We start from the raw sequence: 20,191 nt of genomic DNA, 5'->3' as shown, positions 1-20,191 counted from the left end.
GTGGTCAATTGACCTGATGAACAGAGCAATGAACTTATTAACAAGCTATGCAAACTTGCAATTTTATCCAGAACCATAACAAGGTGTCAATGCTTTGCACATTTTCCAACAGCTCTTTCATACCTAAAATATAATGATTTTGTAATCATAATTAAGCTACATACAACAGAACTTTTCTCTAAAGATACACACCAGGATAACCTTATCCACAAGTTTGATGTAGGAGGAAAAGTTCAATTTAGTATTATAGTCAAAATAACAGATGAAGAAAAGAAGCCATTCGTATCAAAAACTACAAGGAATCGTGAGTACTGAAATAATTTAAAACCTGTGACTTTGGGAGATCCAAGTTATATTCAGAGCTAACAAAATTCAAGAGAATAAGGTCTCTAAAAATCAAATGCCTGTCAAGAAAAAGTGGAATAGCCTCAGGAGTGGGAACCACAGGGCTCAGAAGAAGAAGTGTAATTACAGAGATGCAGCATGGACTTCATTATATAAAAATAATAATTACAATATCTGGAGAAGCCTAATTAATCTGCCAAACTCATCTGAAAATCCTGTCAAACAGTGGATTTTGCAACATCACATCTATGTAGTAATGGCCATCTAAACTAGTCCAACAACATTCCCCTCTGATGTCAGAGTCCCAACGCCCACCACCACTCCGACACTCCTGCAAAACCAGAAATAAACTGAGGGGCCAGGGGTTCCCCATGAAAACACAGGAACAAAGAAGCAAAGCATTTTAAAACTAATTGGTGGTACTATGTAATTAATTCTAGCTCCTTCCACATGCTGCATTTGAACGGTTGTGAAAAGATCTCCTGACAATGAATATCTCTAAGTCTCAAGGAAAGAGGAGGACTTCTTTACCACGCCCAGAGGAAGGGTGACATGTTTCCTTTTGACACAGTAGGAGTCAGAATACGGGACAGAAGGCATGGGGGGATGATAAACGGATGCTCCGAGAGAACCAGGAATAAGTGGGGGGTGGACCACAAAAGAAGGAATGGATGATAGACTGACACATTCATAAATTTCCTGGAAGATAAAAATACAGTTGTGAAAATTTGACATTAGGATTAGGAGCTGGCTGGGAGAACTGGAGAATAATGTGAAAGGTCTTTTGTTTTTCGAGGTGCTGGGGATCCAACCTTGTGCAAGCGAGGTGAGCACAGTACCACTGAGCCACAGCCAGTGGTCGTGAAATGTCTAGACATCTAATCAGAAGCCCCTTAGCTGAAGAACACAGGAATGCCATGAGTGTGTGTCTCAAGACTGGGCCGACGGCTGCGAGAGGTTCATATTTCAATGAAATGCCATTGAAAACACAATGAAAGAAAGAATCAAGATAATAACAGAAGGCTACATCGGATGTACCAAAGTGAGGTCACAGAAAGAGGACTTAGATTTCTTTTTTAATTATGACATAGTGTCTCACTATGTTGCCCAGGCTAGCCCTAAACTCCTGGGTTCCAACAATCCTCCAGCCTCAGTCTCCCAAGTAACTGGGACTATAGGTGCACACCATCTCATCTAGCTCAAAATTGCTCTCTCCGTTAGGCCTGGTGGATAAAAATATAGGAAAAGGTATATGCAATCTATTAGACCAGAACCATTCAGGGTGCAGAAAACAGAATAAGCAAAGGTAACCTCCCTAGACGGTAATGAGAAAGAATATGAGGAAGAAGAGTGAGAACCTAGAAATGCTCACTTCTTACCCAGAGTTCAGTGCTCACGAGAGTATAAGAGAAGCCACATGCCTGGGTTTAGAACTGCCCCTTCCACCTACCAGCTGTGTGTTCTTTGGTAGTTTTCTTAACCTTTCAGGGCTAGGTTTCCTCATATAAACAAAATGATAGCACCTAGACTTGTTGCAAAATGAAAACACATAAATCATTTCAAACAATGACTGGGTGGAGTGCACATTCAACAAAATTTCCACCATTCATAATAACAGGATTATTATTACTAACACTGCTTTCTCTTTGTTCTGCTGTGAAGTGACTTCACCTCTGTGTCTCACCACCTTCATTGATATGAGGGTAGAACTATCCTCACTCTCAGGAGGTTGTGGCCGGAATCACATGAAAGAGTTTTTTAAATAGAAAACTATTGTGAATTTGAGATGCTAATAACTCATTGAGACATATAAAGCTAAGATCCTTATAAACATATTTGTTTTAAATCCTACATGTTAACAAAGGGGTTCTCAACCACTGGCCCCAGAGGACATTTGGCAGCAGCCAATGTCTGGAGATACTGTGGACTGTCATACTAGAAGAGGAAGCTACTGGCACCTAGTGGGAAAGACCCAGGAATGCTGGAAAGTACCCTACAGCACCAAACAGCCCACCTCCCAACAAGGACCTAACCTTTCTAAAATGTTAAGCTTATTTATAGGCATACATCTCTCTGGTTACAGGAGGCCACTCATTTTAAGACTGCTAGCTCTTTCTAACAAATCTGTTTCCTGGCAAAGTCGAACAGCCCACCCTCTCCCCTCACCTTTTGCCATTCTGTGGGTCAATGGCTCCTGTCTCCATCCTCTGTCTTAAGAGTTCTTGAACCCACCCTCTCTGGCGCTCTGTCTATCCATCCAATGTTGCAGTTTATACTCAAACTAGAGGATCTGAGAGTAGAATTTGGCTTCCAAAATTGTCATTCTATCATGATTTCCTTATGGGCCCTACACAGGAAAGAGTTAATTTAGCAGTCTTACACGGCATCATTTGAAAGGCCTGCTTACAACACTGGGCCCTGGCTGATGTTTGAGAACTTGAATTTGGGGAGGGTTTTCTCCGCCACTAACCAATAAGAGGGACTCACTGAGTCAAGAAGTTTGTACAAACAGACAAACACCTGCTTTCCTTATGGGCGTCTGGAATTCGTTAATAAATTCTCAGGAAAAAACCTGGGCACTGAGTCTCTAACAAGCTTCGCTAGTTGGCAGCATTTGTCATGCGTTGTCACAACGTGTTCCTGGGGGAATTAAGTGCATCGCATGGGACTCAGCCGGGAGAGGACCCTGGGAGCTTGCGGCATTGCTTCTCCTGAGCCTGTTGCAGGCATTTCTGTTTGCTGGCTTTGCTTGGTATCTTTTCACATAATAAACTCCTATCCCATTGACATATAACCTATTATATGTCAAATTTCCACAATTATATAAAATGTAATATGAATGTGTCAGTCTGTCATCTACTCCTTCTTTTGTGGTCCCTCCCACACACACACACACACACTTATTCCTGATTCCCTTGGAGCATCCATTTATCATGCCCCCATGCCTTCTGTCCTATGTTCTGATTCCTAATATGGCAAGGGAAGAGGGTGGGCTGTTTGACTTTGCTGGGAGATAAGAATGGAAACAGCAAGATCTCCTAGAGAATGATCAAACCTGAGGATGATCTTGGGGACCTCTGATGTAGGTCTCTGTGCCTAGGAGGATATCATTCATGAAAGAGGAAGTGTCTGAACATTCTTTTAATATATTCTTTATGTTTTAAGAAAATGCAATCCGAATTCTTAAGAACATTTAAAAAGTAAAAGTTGTGATTTCACATTATTAAACTTGCTTTGCAAGCACTGACTTTGCAAGGAGAAGGACCAATGACTCTTCTTTGGGTCATATTTCACACTAGTATTTGTTTAACTAATGGAATAATTTTATACAAGGGCCAAGAGTATAACTGTTTTGGACATAGGGAGACTACAGAAGGTTTTAATAGATAATTGAAACTATTTCTCCCAAATCTGAACAACTCCATCAATGATTGTTTTGTATCACTCAAAATTATCTTTAAAGAGTGAAAACTGAAACATTGTTAAGTAAAAAGAGTCAGAGAGACTACTACCATCAGATCATCTATGAATCTATTTACAAAGGGTGCATTTCAGGAAGAAAAATAACTCCAACATGCCAAAAAGGATCAAGCAAATAAAATGTAAATGTGCACAAGTATTGACACAAAGTGTAGAATAATAATAATGTCTTCTATCTGGGAATTTTTTTAAGACAAAACTAAAATACTAGACAAGTTAAAAGGGCAATCTGAAATTTTTCTAAGGTCCTTTATGAGAAAGGTTAGGATATTATTAGGTTTCAGATTTTGCTTAAATACATGTAATAAAAATTTAAGGGTAACCATAAAGAATGAAAATTGCCTACATAAATTCAAATCCTATAAAATGGAAAAGACAAAATTTTTGAAAAGTACCAAAAAAATCTAATTCAATACATAAAAAGGGAATAAGACCAGAAAGAAAAAGCAGCATAGAATAAATAGGACAAATAGAAATTTAGTAGTTGGGGAAAATAATTCAATAATCATAAAATTTTAAATGGGCAATACTTGCCCAAGACCAACATTGTCATAGTTTTATAGTAGAATTACTATAAAACAATTGCACTGAGACAAAATACTTAAAAAAAAAAAAAAGGTGTCATTAAGCATAAAGATACTACATAATTGCTAGAAGCAGTGGCATATACCTGTGATCCCAGTCCCTTGGGAGGCTGAGGCAGGAGGATCACAAGATGAAGCCAGCCTTAACAACTTAGCAAGACCCTGTCACAAAATTAAAAATAAAAAGGGCTGGGATACAGCTCAGTGGTAACCCTGGGTTCAATCCAGGTTAAAAAAAAAATTAAGAATAGAGAAACCACATGAGAAAGGTCTCTCTCAATAAAGGTACCATTCTAACTCTAAAGAAACCTACTATTAGCTTCAAACCTTTTAAGTGTGTGTGTGTATGTATATATACGGCAGGGAGAAGATATAAAATTGATAAGATGGAAAAAGCAGCAATAGGGAGAGATTTCCACACCCGTCTCCCAATCTTACTAGGTCAAGTAAGCAGATGCAAAATGAGTAAAAATAAGCAACACTGTGAAATATGGAACTTGTGTGACAATATTAGTCCTGTCCCCATGTGAGAGGGCCATTCAAACTATGCACCTCCAATACAACATGGCACTCAGCAATCAGGAAGGACCTCTGACCCATCAGAGCAGACCTGGCCGGGCACCACCCGAGGGACTCGAGGTTGGGTCTGGGTGACTGTCATTCTGGCTCTGATGGCTCCCATGTGGAGGAAGAAGCAGGACAACGGTGTGACCGTGTGGAATACAAGTGGACACACAAAAGAAAGAACGGTTCTCTCCACTGTGATACCAACTTCATTTGTGAACTCCTATCCCATTGGACACAGTTGGCCTAGGGACACCAGCATTGAGGCCCCAGTACTGTGTGAAAAGGTAACAGTGTGAACCTGGCACAGTATAGACTTAGAGACAGGAGTGGCCGGGGACACAGAGAAAGGGAGAGAGACCGGCACAGGGCAGGCAGAGACCATCATGTGCTAATCCTGAGAACGCCCCATACCACAGCTGCACCAGGAAGAAAGCACACAGCCAGCACAGAGAGGTTGTCACCAGCAAAGGGACCAAGAACAAACACAGCCGGGCAACAGAAGTCAAGCAGAGCCACTGAGGCCAGACCTTCCACCAAGAGATGGAAGGCCCAGGGAGCTGGGGAGATGGAGCAACCTCAGGCAGAAATATGAACGGATAGATTTACATCTATGCAGCGCTGTGTTCTCCAGAAAATGAAAATGTTAACAGATTTGTTTAAGGAAGACCTCCTCCGATGCCTAGAAATTTTGAACTGAAGCCAGCTCCAAGCTGCCGTGGCAAGAATGGAAAACAGCCGCGAACTTGCCTTTGCAAAGGCTTTGGCTGCCTCTGAACTTGCCAGCTCTCTTCCTTCCATTTCTTTCTTTTCCACCTGGAGCTCAACGTTAGCAGAAGGCCTGAACCCCAAAAGCCAAGCTTCAAGCTTGCGTCACTCATTCTTCAAGGGCAGAGCCTGCCCGAGCGACACATTAGTATCTTCTTGCGTAACTTCATGCCCCAATAGCATCATTGAAAACTCATATTCCCTGTACCTGAAGTACTGTGTGGGTCATTTTAAGGACAATAAAGGAAAAGATACTACATAATTGCAAGTATGAAAGAGAGAAAACCTGAAAATTTTTTTCCCTTAAGTAGAAATGTACCTAGGAAATTTCATTACTAATTTTGAAAAGTAGTTCTATTTGGGTTATCTTTCCAGGCATGGCAAATTGCCTAGATGAAGACATGCTCACATTCAACATTTGAAGCCTCTTGTGATGACTATGTTAGCAGTTCCACACATTTCCATTGGTACTCCAGTCTGAGAACTCCTAGCATGATCACCATTTAATAGAGGCATGTTAAAGTGATACCTTTTTATATGCTGGGTCAACCTGGGCATCTTGTACCTAATAGAACCACTTAAGAAAAAAAAATCTGTGAGTGGCCCATTAGCACATGGGCCAAGACATGTCGTAATTCTAATCACGACAATCTTCCAGGATTTTCAGGTTTCCTGTGCTTCTTTCGCAGACCTGGCCAAGGCATCGATGCGGTGGCTGGTCATGAATCTCCATCAGCAGCATCGGCTCGGTCTTAACTCTACCACTGATCTTTCTCCCCACAGCACCTCTATAAACGGCTCACATGCAACCGCCACTGGTCGCAAAACATCAATTTTATGACTTTAAAAAAAAAGAAAAAGAAAAAGACAGTGAATTAGAGCAAGTAAATGCAGAATACCCTTCAGAAAGCCAGCTTAGAAGCGCTGCTGATAGATAACATAAAAGCGAAAAATGGATTATGATAATGTAGGCCTCATACATGAAATACAAGTCCCAGCTGAAAGGAGTTACAGAATCCAAACCCCCGGCTCTCCAAAGGGCAGTCAATAACCTGTCTAACAATTTACCAAATTCTCTTTCTGGCTCTAAGGGTCAAACAACTTGCCACCTATTGATTTACCTCCTCAGCAAGACTCCATTGTAACTTCTCTCATGTAGTTATAAAAGAAGGCATTATCAAAAGGATTACACAGCAGAGCTGACCTACCGCGCTGTGAAATGCTTATCAGCTATTGGAACATGTCACCTAGATTTTGAATGATGGCGGAAAAAGCAAGAAATTAATATGTGCGCACACTGGGGCACATACCTACCCACATGTTGTTTAAGAAAAATATGAGCTGGTGGAGGAGAGTCTATTCCCTGTGCTGTTGCTGGTATTGATCATGAGACTTATGCAACCCGGAAGTAGGTGACAGAGTACTTGTGTGATGTGTCACCCAGCAACACCAAACGTCACTGTGGATTATAGCCGAGAATACATGTGCATTTGAGACTCGAGAATCTGAGACATTACTGAAGTCTGAAAAGCATCAAAATAAAGCTTATAAGAGAACAGAACATGAGAAACACAAAAACATCATATTATATATATATATATATATATATATATATTATTCCTTTGATAAAGATAATACAGGGATCATTGTAAATTCCCAACATATATAAAAATAATTATTTAAATAATCATTTAAGGCCTAAAGAGAAGAGAAAAGCATTGAATAATTCTATTTTTAAGAAAAGACCTGTGTCAGGAGGATCAGGAGTTCAAAACCAGCCCCGGTATCTTAGCGATACCCTAAGAAACTCAGTAAGACCCTGTCTCTAAATAAAATATAAAAAAGGGCTGGGATGTGGCTCAGAAGTTAAGCATCTCTGAATTCAATCCACAATACCAGAAGGAAAACACACACACACACACACACACACACACACACACACACACAAAAGACCTATGTAAAACTAGAAATGCAATATTACATTCAGCTATATGTTTCCTCAAAAATTATATAGTCTCACAGATAAATTTATGGGCAAAAAAAAAGCCAAATAAATGATGGGAAACTAATAGTTAATAATAACAACAACTATTGGCACAGCTCGAGTGCTACCTTCTGAGCTCAGGGCAGACATTACTAATCACACTGTTCTCTGCAGTGTCCGGAAAAGACCCAATGTTCTTCTCGTGACAGTAATCCACACAACTTCTGACAAAAGCCCTAGACCACAGGGCAAATTTCCTTGCCCATACTCTATTTATTTTATAATTTGCAAATGACTTGTTTCCTAGCTTTTCAGGCTATAAAAGCAATTTCAACAAATAAGAATCTATTTAACCATTGGCCTCCACAACAGCATTAGAGAACTATCCATGGGGAGAGGGGGACACTGTTCAATACACTTCAATTTGTTAAGTTCCAAATGGTGCACATTACATTTATTTAAATATGACTTCCCAGGGTAGGCAGACTAAGGGGAGAAAAAAGGAAATTATATTCAAATTGGCATCTTTCACACCAGTGTGTGTTAAAGAAAATGAACAGAGCATTGTGTGTAACCTCACCACTACTGTGTCCTTGGCTGTTCTTGTCTCTTCCGAGCAACCCACTGATCGAGTCTCATGCCTTTCCTCAAGGCAGAGTCTAATCACAGAATATATCAGCTCTTCTTTGAATGCACTTTTTCCTGGTCATTGATTATATGATTAAGCTAAAATTCAATAGATCATTATACTTCTGCTGTGTTCAGTGCCTTGGATCAGGAGAAAGATGTCAGCTTTAACCCTTTTCCATTGCAGGTTAATGGCATAGGAAGAAAAGAAGGATTTGTGGAAGGTCTATACTAGGTGCCATATTTTAAAAGAAATATACATATTACCTACATATTTTAAAAGAAATATTACATATGTGTGTGTGTGATAGACACACATGCTTCCAACTCAAATGGCAAACCAAGCACCTACCCCCAAAGTCCAGATGAAATATTTTAAATGTACATTGGTATATACATATTATGCACAAACATACAGAGAGAAGGAGAGAGATTATTGTTTGAAAGAATAAAAGCATTGAGGGTAAAAAGATTGTAACTGGCAGTCAACAGGATTAGACTGATAGAAAACCACAAAAGTCAAAAACACCTGACAGAGGGTGGCTGCAGAAATGTCACCAGGGCCACAATGGCCAGGCTACTCAAAGGTGCACATCCTCACCAACTGACTACTCAAGCCCCCCACCCTCTCCACTTCCTCCCTCTAGCAGTATAGAAGAAGCATTTGCCCCGGGAATGTTCTAGGGCTGTCTCTAAAGAGAGCGAGCATTCTCCCTGTGCAGGCTTCCATCTTGAGGCCTGAGGAGTCAGGGAGGGAAGTACAGCACCACTCAGGGGTAGAATATTCTAAAGCACACGACCCATAAAACACAGGCCTCCTGGCTTTTGTCTTGTGTGTTTCAGGAACATGAAGGGTTCTTCACCCTCACTAGGCACCTCAGGAAGGTGGCCTGTCAATGACGCTGGCTGCTCACAGCCCTGGGAGAAGCCGGCAGTCAGCATGCCCAGCCCAGGGTAAGACCTCCTCAGGAATCAGACCTTTCCACCAGAGGAAGGAACCATGCCAGCTACCTGGGCTGCTCAATCTCCTCCTAAAAACGGACAGCCAAGGACTCCCACCCCAATCATTAAAACCCAGCTGCAAGAAAGAAAAGGACAAAGATGTAAATGAGCACACCTGTAATCCCAGAGGCTGAGGCAGGAGGACCATGAGTTCAAAGCCAGTCTCAGTAAAAGCAAGGTGTTAAGCAACTCAGTGAGACCCTGTCTCTAAATAAAATACAATATAGGGCTGGGGGTGTGGTTGAGTGCCCCTGAGTTCAATCCCTGGTACAAAAAAAAAAAAAAGAGAGAGAGAGAACACAAGAAAATAGCCAGCCCCAGAAGAAACATGTAATTCGTGCACGAAAGCTTCGCGAAAACACTGAAGAGGACATGACATCCTATTATGTTGACTATTATGACATGATCAAGTTAAATCAACAAAGAACAAATTACTAAGGGAAAAAATGGAAATAAAAAACACCAAAGAACTCTTGGAAAATTAAAAAATAAAAATATACTTGTTCCAAATAGCCTGTGGTTCACACAGGCTTGAGATGCAGGGGTTAACTACAAAGGGACCCCAGGAGAGAATTTTTTGGAGTAATGAAAGTATTCTATATTTTTTATCATAGTGGTGGTTACTCCAAGAGGTGTGTTTGTCAAAACTCATAGAAGCAAATTCCTAAATGAATGAATTTTACTCTATGCAAAATTTTTCTATGAATTTTTCAAGTAGGTGGTTGTTGAAATAAAGCCATGGAGTGAGAAAATAATGGACGAATTGTCAATCTAGGGCTGTTCAATGTGAATCAGAGAAAACTGCTACGACCGAGAGCAGAAAGATAAATGACATGAAGAAAAGTTAAGAAATTTGTGGACAAATCAATTTATTAGGAATTTCAGAAACAAACAAGACAGTAAATGGAGGCCCACTTTCATCTTTACCGCTAAAGGACAAACTAAGTGCACCACAGAATGAGCAAAGAATCTTATCAGGCATGCCCTAGGGTACATTCAGAATCAAAAAATAGGGGAAATCCTCAGAGAGTTTCTAGAGAGGGAAAAAATGTTTGCACACAAACTTACAATATCTTCAGCCTTCTTATCAGCAAAACTATGCCTTTGGAATTTGAAGGGAAAATAGTTCCCTACCCTACCTATGAGGACAAACACATGACATTTCCCATCAAGCCAGGTCTCAAAGTTAAAATCCATGCACCCTGTATTTTTTTTTTAAAATTAATATGAAATATTTTCTATGACAACAGGAAAATTCAGGAGAGAACTAAGTGATCTACCTAATTCAGTGGCAGTTGAAAATGATCCAAAAAAACACACAGTAGGAAGTGCTCTGACCTCGCTGCTCAGTACAGACACAGATGTGCACGAAATGAAGCCTCAGAATAATACCCAGGCCTGCTTTGTGTGATATCCCATAACATTTCCTCTTATTCTAGTATATTCCTTTTTCTTTTTTTTTTTTTTTAATGCTGGTCTTGACCCAATAAATCAATGTCCTGACACAATCCACAGTTCAGAAAACAAAGACCTAATGGAATATATACATATATATATATATATATATAAAATCATATATTTCAAATATATTTTTTTCATATATGTACCAGATACACATAAATACATATACCAAGAATTTGAAGAATCTGGAGAATGGGATGCTCCTTTTGAGTGGCAGAGGCTCAATAGCATAGGACTATGTGGGCAGAGGTTTCTGAAATACCAACTGACATTTTTCGGCCTGTCTCTGCCACCTGTCTCCAACTTCTCCACCTCTCACTCAGGCAGGGCACTCCTTTCAGAGTCCACAGTCCCAGTAGAGGCCAACAGGCAGAAAGCAGAAGTCGCCAGCTAATCTCTGCTTCATCTTACCTAATGCCCAAAATCATTAAAGAGAAGCCACTAGTCATCCCTCAAGGGAAAAACATCCTGGAGAAAGTGTCTCGAAGACAATATCACTCAGGTTAAGAAAGGAGGTGAACACACAGTGGATCCCACCATCATGTACATCCACGAAACTAGGGTCCTAATTAGCATAAGGTGTATTCCATGCATGTATAATTTTATCAAAATGGACTCCACTGTCATGTATAACTAAAAAGACAAAAATTAAAAAAAGATGAAGAAAGAATAGGGAGAGGGGTACTGTCTGCCCCTAAATGGCTTGAAGCATCCTAGTCCAGGCAGCAAGGACATGGACAGACCAGAAAAGCAGTAGTCTGTGGGGCCCAGGGAATGCAGACTACATAAGGCCCCAGTGAGGGCAGGAGACAGAACCACTGAAACCAGAAAGTTTGGGGCGCACGTACAATGGACACCTAGGTAGTGAACTAAATGGACCCAGGGCTGAGAACCAGGCAATAAAATCAAGATGGTGCCTCTTGCCAAGTCCTGGCTATACACAAACCCCCCCAAATTTAGTCAGATCCCAGGGAAAAGGAGGTGAAATCCCACACTGATTTATATCAAGTTTTCATAAAACTTAAGTTTTTAAGACAGAATGAGGGCTTAAGGAGAAGTTGTCACAGGGAAATAAAGTTGTATTTGTGGCACAACTTGGTCTGGAACTGGGAGTCAGACTTTTCAACCATTAAGTCTCCTTCTAGTGGATCAGACCACACCCACATTCTGCACCGAGAACTGTTTGCATCATCTATACTCCAGTCCTATTTTTGTAGGATTTAATTCAGTAGGATTAGTCTGTAGGCAAAGCACAGAAAACTCAACTATGATCACTGCCTAAATGTACCTGTCGTGAACCTTTTCACTGCTAAAATGGTAAATATCAACAGAGCACACATCAATAAAAGCTTTCTAGAATCTTTAATCATTTTTAAGAGTTTAAAGGAATCATGAGACTAAAAATATCAAGAACTATTTGAAATCACTGTTTGGAAGATTTTCTGTTACTTTAAATCATCAACATTCCTAATCAATACAATTGTCTAATGAACTGAAGTAAAAAATCACACACTGAATTCTGTATTTTAAACTAGATTTTGCTCACTTGCTAGATTCAAAATGTTCAGACCAAGAAAATTATTTGAATGTTTTGCTATTAAAAAAAATTATTTAAGGACTTTGGTCTGAATTTTCAGATTCTAAAATGAATGAGGTTCAACTTAGTGAGGCAGCATTTTGTTGTACTCATTATTTGAAAATATTCTAAAATTTAATATTAAAATTTTAAGTTGTGATCACCTGAGTATTTCACTTTCAAGTAATTGACTTTACCCTCAACCCTGAAATAATATAACGCTCATTCCAGTCCATTTTTGGACTCTGAATAACATGCCAGCTTCCTTCTAGGCTACTGATGCTCCCTTATAAGCTCACAAAGCTACCTCCATGGCACCAATACTGCAATAGCACTGTCAAGACTGAGTAAAGACAATGCCATCGCTGTCCCTGGCAACCAGGGGTCGGGGGTGGGGGGTCAAAGGACACAGAGAAGCCAAGAAGGAAAAGGAAATCTTTAACTAAAGAGAGAAGTTGCTTTTATTAAATAAATAAACAAACAAATAAGGTTTAACCGATTTTTTAGCCCGTCGTTAAATTCATCCAAAATTTAAAGAACTAGAAGGACACTTATGCATAGAGCCACACTGTAGCCCCGCTACTATTAAAGATCGGACTCTAAAAATCACTTAACCATTACCGAGTGCCCACTCTGGTGCCGGGACTATGTTTGCAACATCTCATTTAGTCCTCCCAACAACCTTGGGGCATAGGTACTCACCTTCCTTACTTTTTGACTGAGGAAAGCATGCCTTAGAGATCACACTGCTACTGAATGCTGGATCCAGAGATGTGACAGAGGTCCATCACATCAGTAATGTGCTAGAGCACACTCAGGAACTGGCTCATGAGGGCCAACTGTTGGATTTTGCAAAATTTGGTGAACAGATTACTAAGTATTGCCATTTTTTTTTCTTTTTTTTTTTTTACAAACTGCATTTTGACTCATTGTACACAAATGGGGTGCAACTTTTCATTACTATGGTTGTACACAATGTAGATTCACACCATTCATGTAATCATACATATACCTAAGGTAATACTGTCTGTTTCATTCTACTATCTTTCTGTCCCCCACCCCCTCCCACCCCATTTTCCTCTACACCATCCAAAGTTCCTTCATTCTTCTCTTCCCCCTCACCCGCCACCCCACCTCATTATATATCGTCATCCACTTATCAGAGAAAACATTCGGCCTTTGGGTTTTTTGGGCTTGGCCTATTTCACTTAGCATGATATTTTCCAACTTCATTCATTTACAAGCAAATGCCTTAATTTGATTCTTCTTTATGGCTGAGTAATATTCTGTTGTGTATATATACCGCAGTTACTTTATCCATTCATCAATTGAAGGGCATCTCAGTTGGTTCCACAATCTAGCTATTGAGAATTGAGTTGCTATGAACATTGATGTGGCTACATCACTGTAGTATGCCAATTTTAAGTCCTTTTGTATAAACCGAGGAATGGGATAGCTGGGTCAAAAGGTGGGTCCATTCCAAGTGTTCTGGGGAATCTCCATACTGCTTTCCAGAGTGGCTACACCAATTTGCAACTCCACCAGCAATGTATGAGTGTACCTTTCCCCACATCCACACCAACACTTATTATTGCTTTTGTTCTTGATAATAGCCTTTCTAATTGAACTTAGATGAAATCTTAGGGTGGTTTTAATTTGCATTTCTCTAATTACTAAGGATGATGAGCACTTTTTCATATATTTTTTTATCACCTGTATGTCTTCTTCTGGGAAGTACTGCCATTTTTTTAAATTAGAATATTATAAACTTACAGATAAGTAATAAAACAAGCAAAGTTGATAACTACTGAATTCTCATTATTTTGTTAGTGCATTATTACATATGCTCCTGGGATTATATACGTCTACTGTATTCTTAAAAGACAACACTATATAAGGATGTGCAGCTCTACTGGATACAGGTTCTATGTTATCAGGTTGGTAGCCTGAAATTCACCATAATGACAGTATTTTCCACCAACGAAATGGTTAACACCACCCATCAGGCATTTTGTTCCCCAGAGAGCCCATTGTTAAACATTGACCAGCACACCTCTGGAGTCTTCCTGCAGAACACAAGCTCCTAACTCTGCAATTCTCTTTCTGTTAAGAATTATACATTGATTTTGATTAACACAAATCGTTTTCAAAGAGAGTCTTTGCTTTTACTTTGAAAACCAAATCACCAAAAAAGTAAATGAGGTTAATTCCATTGAACCATTTAAGTTCATAGAGACTTCCTTTCTGGTTCAAAAAAAAAAAAAAATTATCTCCAAGAAATAAAGGAGGAGAAAGAGAGGAGGAGGGAAGAGGGAAAGACTGCAGTGTAAACAAACAAGAAAGGAATATGTTTCCACCAGGATCTGCCTATAACCTACTTACACCATTTCTGGCAGAATAACCTACTTATACCGAATCTGGCAGGAGAGCTCTGATACAGTAGATTGTGCATCTTCAGAAGGGGCTGAGCTTACACCCCAGCCACACCCTTCCCACCAGGCACTATCACCCTTCCCTACGATACTTCTCATCCAACAGATGGAAGAGCCATTTTTTAATGCTTTTCTTCTCTCAATAAAATGGAGCAACACCAACCAGTCGTCACCTCACAAAAAGACAGCACTCAACATGGACTAATTTAGAAACAGCCTTGTCAGGATTTTGAAAGCCTGCAATCTTACAAGGATCCAAGATCCTTTAGTGTGGTTTCTCTGCACAATGAACAGGATAATTAGCTCCTTTCCTAGATTATTTGACTTTCCCATTAAAAGGGACAACCGTAAGATACCATCCTTCAAATTTTGCTCTTCTACAAAATAAATGTGCATGTGATGCAAATTTGTGTGTACACATGTATCACTAAAGGAACAATCTCCTTACTTATAAACGACATTTTCTTTGTATTCGAAAAGGAACTGTAGATGGAAATATTTTAGTACCATCACTTTCCTATTGAAAGGTTCATATGTTGTAACGGTCACTCCCCATTAAAACATCTTGCAAGTCAGAACACTGAGGTCTCTCATTCATTTTTTCAACAAAAGATCAGGCAACCAATAATAAAATAGTTACATTTGTTCACCATAGATACTTCAACCTACAAAATTATATTTAAGACTATGTATTTTTCTATTATCATCAAGCAAATATGAAATAAAAATAGATACCTGTTCAAAGAGAAGAGAATTATCCAGTGAGTTACTCCCTACTCTACTAGTCTCGATCCACGTGTGCACCACCAGCAAAAGCTCTTTCTGCAGATTTCTCTCGAATCAAGAGAGAATTTCTTCATTCAGAAAACCGAAGCTGGAAAACGTGATTTCAGACAAATGTTCCCCTAAATAGTGTTCCATGGAATACAGATTCCATAGAATGTCAAAAGAGAAAGTTCGAAAAAAGTGTCCTGCTGTCAACTATGCTTGGGTAATGATGGATCAACAAACTTAAAGAGGATTTTTCAAGAGCCCTTTTCAGATCTGGCCCTGTTTCCAGGAATGTCTTACACAATTGGCATTCGGCAGACACATCCTGAGAAATGTTGACTCACGCAATACTTTAGCCTGAGTATTTAAATAAGAAGGGAATGTTTAAAAGGATAGAAAATAAAGTTCCATGGCTCTTCAGATTCTCTGTTGGGCACTGAGACGTCCAACCTAAGGCACTGGCTCCTGCCACCCCTTCAATGCAGTTAGGTGATTGCTGAGTGATTGACACCTCGCCACCCTCCCCCACCCTGTTCAAACATCCCTTTGATCCCTCATCTTACAGCAGCCCTTCTGAAACCCACTGACAAACCCCAGGTGGGTCACCCTTTGTGTCCACACCTCTTGTCCCCAATTTCCTGTGTGCTTGCCCAGGAGAGGAAAGGAGCTCACAAAAAACATTGAATGAAGAAATGACTGACTGATGGACAGAAAGGACAATCCAGTCAACAGCTCACTGGAAACCCACAAAGGTGCAAAGGCAGAGGAGGCTTGAAACACAGGTGTTCTCAGGAGAATGTTCACGATGGACTATTTTGCTAAAAGGGAAATTAAGCATTTTTTTTCCTTCAAATGTAACTGGATTATCATAGGTTCCCATAAATTGTTAAAATTAAAAGTGTATCTTTAAAAGTCCTGAAAATTATTGCCTTCATTCGCTGCCATGGTTTAAAGTCAGTAACCTTTTTATGGCTTCTGAATTATAGGATATACTGTGGTAAATTAACAGAATCTAAAACTGTATGCTCAGAGATTACATCTGACCACTCAAGTATTGAACTAATCATAATTCCTTGGGAAATTCAATTTACACATTTAAAGAAACACTGTTCTTTTTTTGTAGGGGGGTTGGGGGGCGGGACCAACTGCTGAAAAATCGAAAGCACCTGCATGCATGTGATCCCCTCAGTACTCACAACCTCACAGGACACCCCAAAACACTGCAAATGTCCAGTTACTTCAATAAGTCTTGGATCAAGAATCAAAGGCAGAGGGCTAGGGGTGTAGCTTAGTAGTAACACGTGTACCTGGGCTCGATCCCCAGAACCAAAAGGAGGAAGGAGAGAAGGCAGGCAGACAGAAAAGAACTCCAACTATTCAATACTAAGAAAACAAATGACCTGGTTAAAAATGGACAAAGGACATGAAAAGTCACTACTCAAAAGAAGTTGCTTCTCCAATGGCCAACAGGTATATGAAAAAATGCTCATTGCTCATTGTCAGGGGAAGTCAAGTGATAATCACAATGAGAGATCACCTCCCATCTGTTAGAACACCCATTATTAAAAAGACAGTAGATAGATCCTGGCAAGGATATGGAGAAAAAGGAACCCAATGGTAATTTAATTAGTACAGAAATTATGGAAAACAGTATGGTGGTTCCTCAAAAAACTAAAAATTACAGCTAACTTATGACCCAGCAATCACATTACTGGGTATATACCTACAGGAAATGGAAGAAGTATGTTGAAGAAACATCTTTTCTCCCATGATCATTGCAGCACTGTTCACAATAGCCCAGGGTGGCCATCAACCTAAGTGTCCAGCGATATATGAAAAGAGAAAGAAAACGTGGTACCCCCCAATCAGGGAAATACTATTCAGCCTTGTAAAAGAAGGAAAACCTGTCATTTGCTACAATATGGATGAACCAGATCACTATGTTAAAAATGAGCCAGGCACAGAAAGACAAATACTTTATGATCTCACTTATATGTGGACTCTAAAAAAGTCCAACTCACAGAAACAGGATAAAATGGTGATAACCAGGGGGTGGAGGTGTAGGAGTCAAGATGCTGGTCAAAGGATACAAAATTTCAGTTGTCGGGATGAATAAATTCTGGAGATCTATCAGATACCACAGTGTCTACAGTTAACAACAACATATTTCATACTTGAAACTGCCAAGAGAATAGATTTGTGTTCTCATCACAAAGAAATAAGTATGTGAGGTCATACATGTTACACTGCTTGATTTAGCCATTCCACAAATGTAGACACACCACAGCATCATGTCACATACGCCATAAACACCACTTTATAACTTTTCAAAAATAAATAAATTTTAAAAAAGAAAGGCAGATATATGACTTCTCATTTGCTTCCCACTTTTAAAATTTTCAGATTCTTTACAAACCTCATCTCAGTATGTCTATCATTTGTCACTTTGTTTAAATAACTAAAGGGGGAAATGTCCATTTGGGATGGGGAAAAAAATAAGCATACATACATACATACAGTTTCAGCCCAGTGTCTCTTAGAGTGTTGTATTTTCAAGTAAGTGTAAATGGAATAAAAATGTTCTGGGACATTCAGACACACTGGAAGTTGATCTTGAATAACATCCTGATGATGAAAAAGTCACAAATTTAAAGTATGGGGATGAAAGCAGATCATATATTCAGTTACTTTTGTTCAATATGTGCCTTACTGATCTCATCAAGAAGAAAAATAAGTTGGGCACAGTAGTGCACACCTGTAATCCTAGCAGCTCAGGAGGCTGAGGCAGGAGGGTCCAAGTTCAAAGCCAGCCTCAGCAAAAGTGAGGCACTAAGCAACTCGTTTTAGAGACCCTGTCTCTAAATAAAATATAAAATAGGGCTGGGGGATGTAGTTCCATGGTGGAATGCCCCCAATTCAATCCCCAGTACTAAAAAAAAAAAGAAAAAGAAAAAAGAGAGGAGGAAGGGGAGGGGGCAGGGGAGAAGAAAAGATGGCTCTGTGTTATATATCTTGACCATGGTCAGGAACAACCGGGGATGGCTAAGACATTCCTCTGTCAAAATGTCTGCCAACACCCAAGCACATCCCACCCTCTCTAGGAGCTTGGACCTAAAGATAGGGCGCAGTCAGGCACTTGATACGGATGATGGGACAGTCACAACAAAACAACCCGGAGGGTTCCCTCCATGTTTCAGGTATTGCTATAAGAAGGACCTGTCAATAAGGCAACTCGCACTTCTTCTAAGCTCTTTGAGGAATATTTGACATCTCCCCAAATGAAACTTAAACACACAAGTGTTTTTTTCTCGAACATACTCTACTTTTTCCTCTGCAAGTAAGTTGCATAAAAACAAGTATTTGCTAAGTATTGGGTAGGGACCCAATAACGTACAGGAGCCTCCCAAAGCTATGGTACCAAAAATGCTACCGAATGCATCAAGGTGAGTCTTCCTCCTTGTTCCACAAAGACCAGCTCCGTGACCTTGGCAAGTCACTTCATCTCAAGAGAGCAAGCGCCCTTCCTTGTGTGCTACAGAGGGTCTGAGATTTCCTGCATGCCCCAGCGATGCTGTCAAAGGCATTCACTGAAATGAATCATGGAGGGAAATTTAAAGTTCCAGTACGATTCCAGCTGCCAAGAGCACCACTTCCATTCCGCAGCGTTACACCATGCAGTGTACAAGTTCCCTTCTTCATGGGGCACAACTGAGAAAGTCCCAGCGTCTGTCCAACAAAGGACTTCAGCATGGCCCAAGGTCCACACCTTGCAACACAAAGCGAACGGCTCTCCGAGACAAAAGTTCCCACTGGAGCGGCTTCACCACGCACTAGATCCTTCCCACATCCCTGGCCGCTGACCAGGGCAATTTCAGCCTCTTGATTTCCCCTCACACACTGCTCTGAAGGAGTTGGTCTCCTATCAGTCACTGTGACAGCCCCACGGTACAGATCAATGTAATTTGTTTATTGACTTCTGAATACCAAGTTCCTCCGAGGAGAGTCACAGATCCACAGTGCACTGGGAAAACGTGGCTGGGAAACATGTAAATACAGACGTGCCCTGACAGCTCCCGGCGCAGCCACTCAGAAAACCTCCCAGAGTGCACTTCTTCCTTCAAGGCCATTCTGCTTAGACATGATACCTTTCTCAAAATAGACAAATAGGAGAGAAATAATAGCTGTCGCGCCTTGTGCATTTTAAAATATAAAAGTGGTAATGTTGTAAATGGTGGATGACTAAGTTATGGTGCTTCAGAGAAACAGAACCAATAGTGTGGTTCATTTCAAGGAACCGGCCCACATGATTCTGGTGACTGGTGGCCTTGCAGGCCAGGCCTGCAGGCTAGAGACCCCAGCAAGGGCTGATGCTGGAGTCTCAAGTTCAATGGCAGTCTGCAGGCAGAATCCCTTCTGCAGGAGCCCACAGTCTTTTCTCTGTCCTCAGCTAATTAGAGGAGGCCTATCCACAGCATGGAGGGAAATACACTGTACATTCCAAGTCTACAGATTTTAATGCTAATCTCATCTTTAAAAAAAATATCTTCACAGCAACAACTAAATTGGCATTTGACCAGAAACTGGGTGCTGTGGCCCA

The sequence above is a fragment of the Sciurus carolinensis genome, chromosome 12 (genome assembly GCF_902686445.1).
Source record: "Sciurus carolinensis chromosome 12, mSciCar1.2, whole genome shotgun sequence".
NCBI classification, from domain to species: domain Eukaryota; kingdom Metazoa; phylum Chordata; class Mammalia; order Rodentia; family Sciuridae; genus Sciurus; species Sciurus carolinensis.
Note: the sequence above shows the minus strand (reverse complement) of the source record.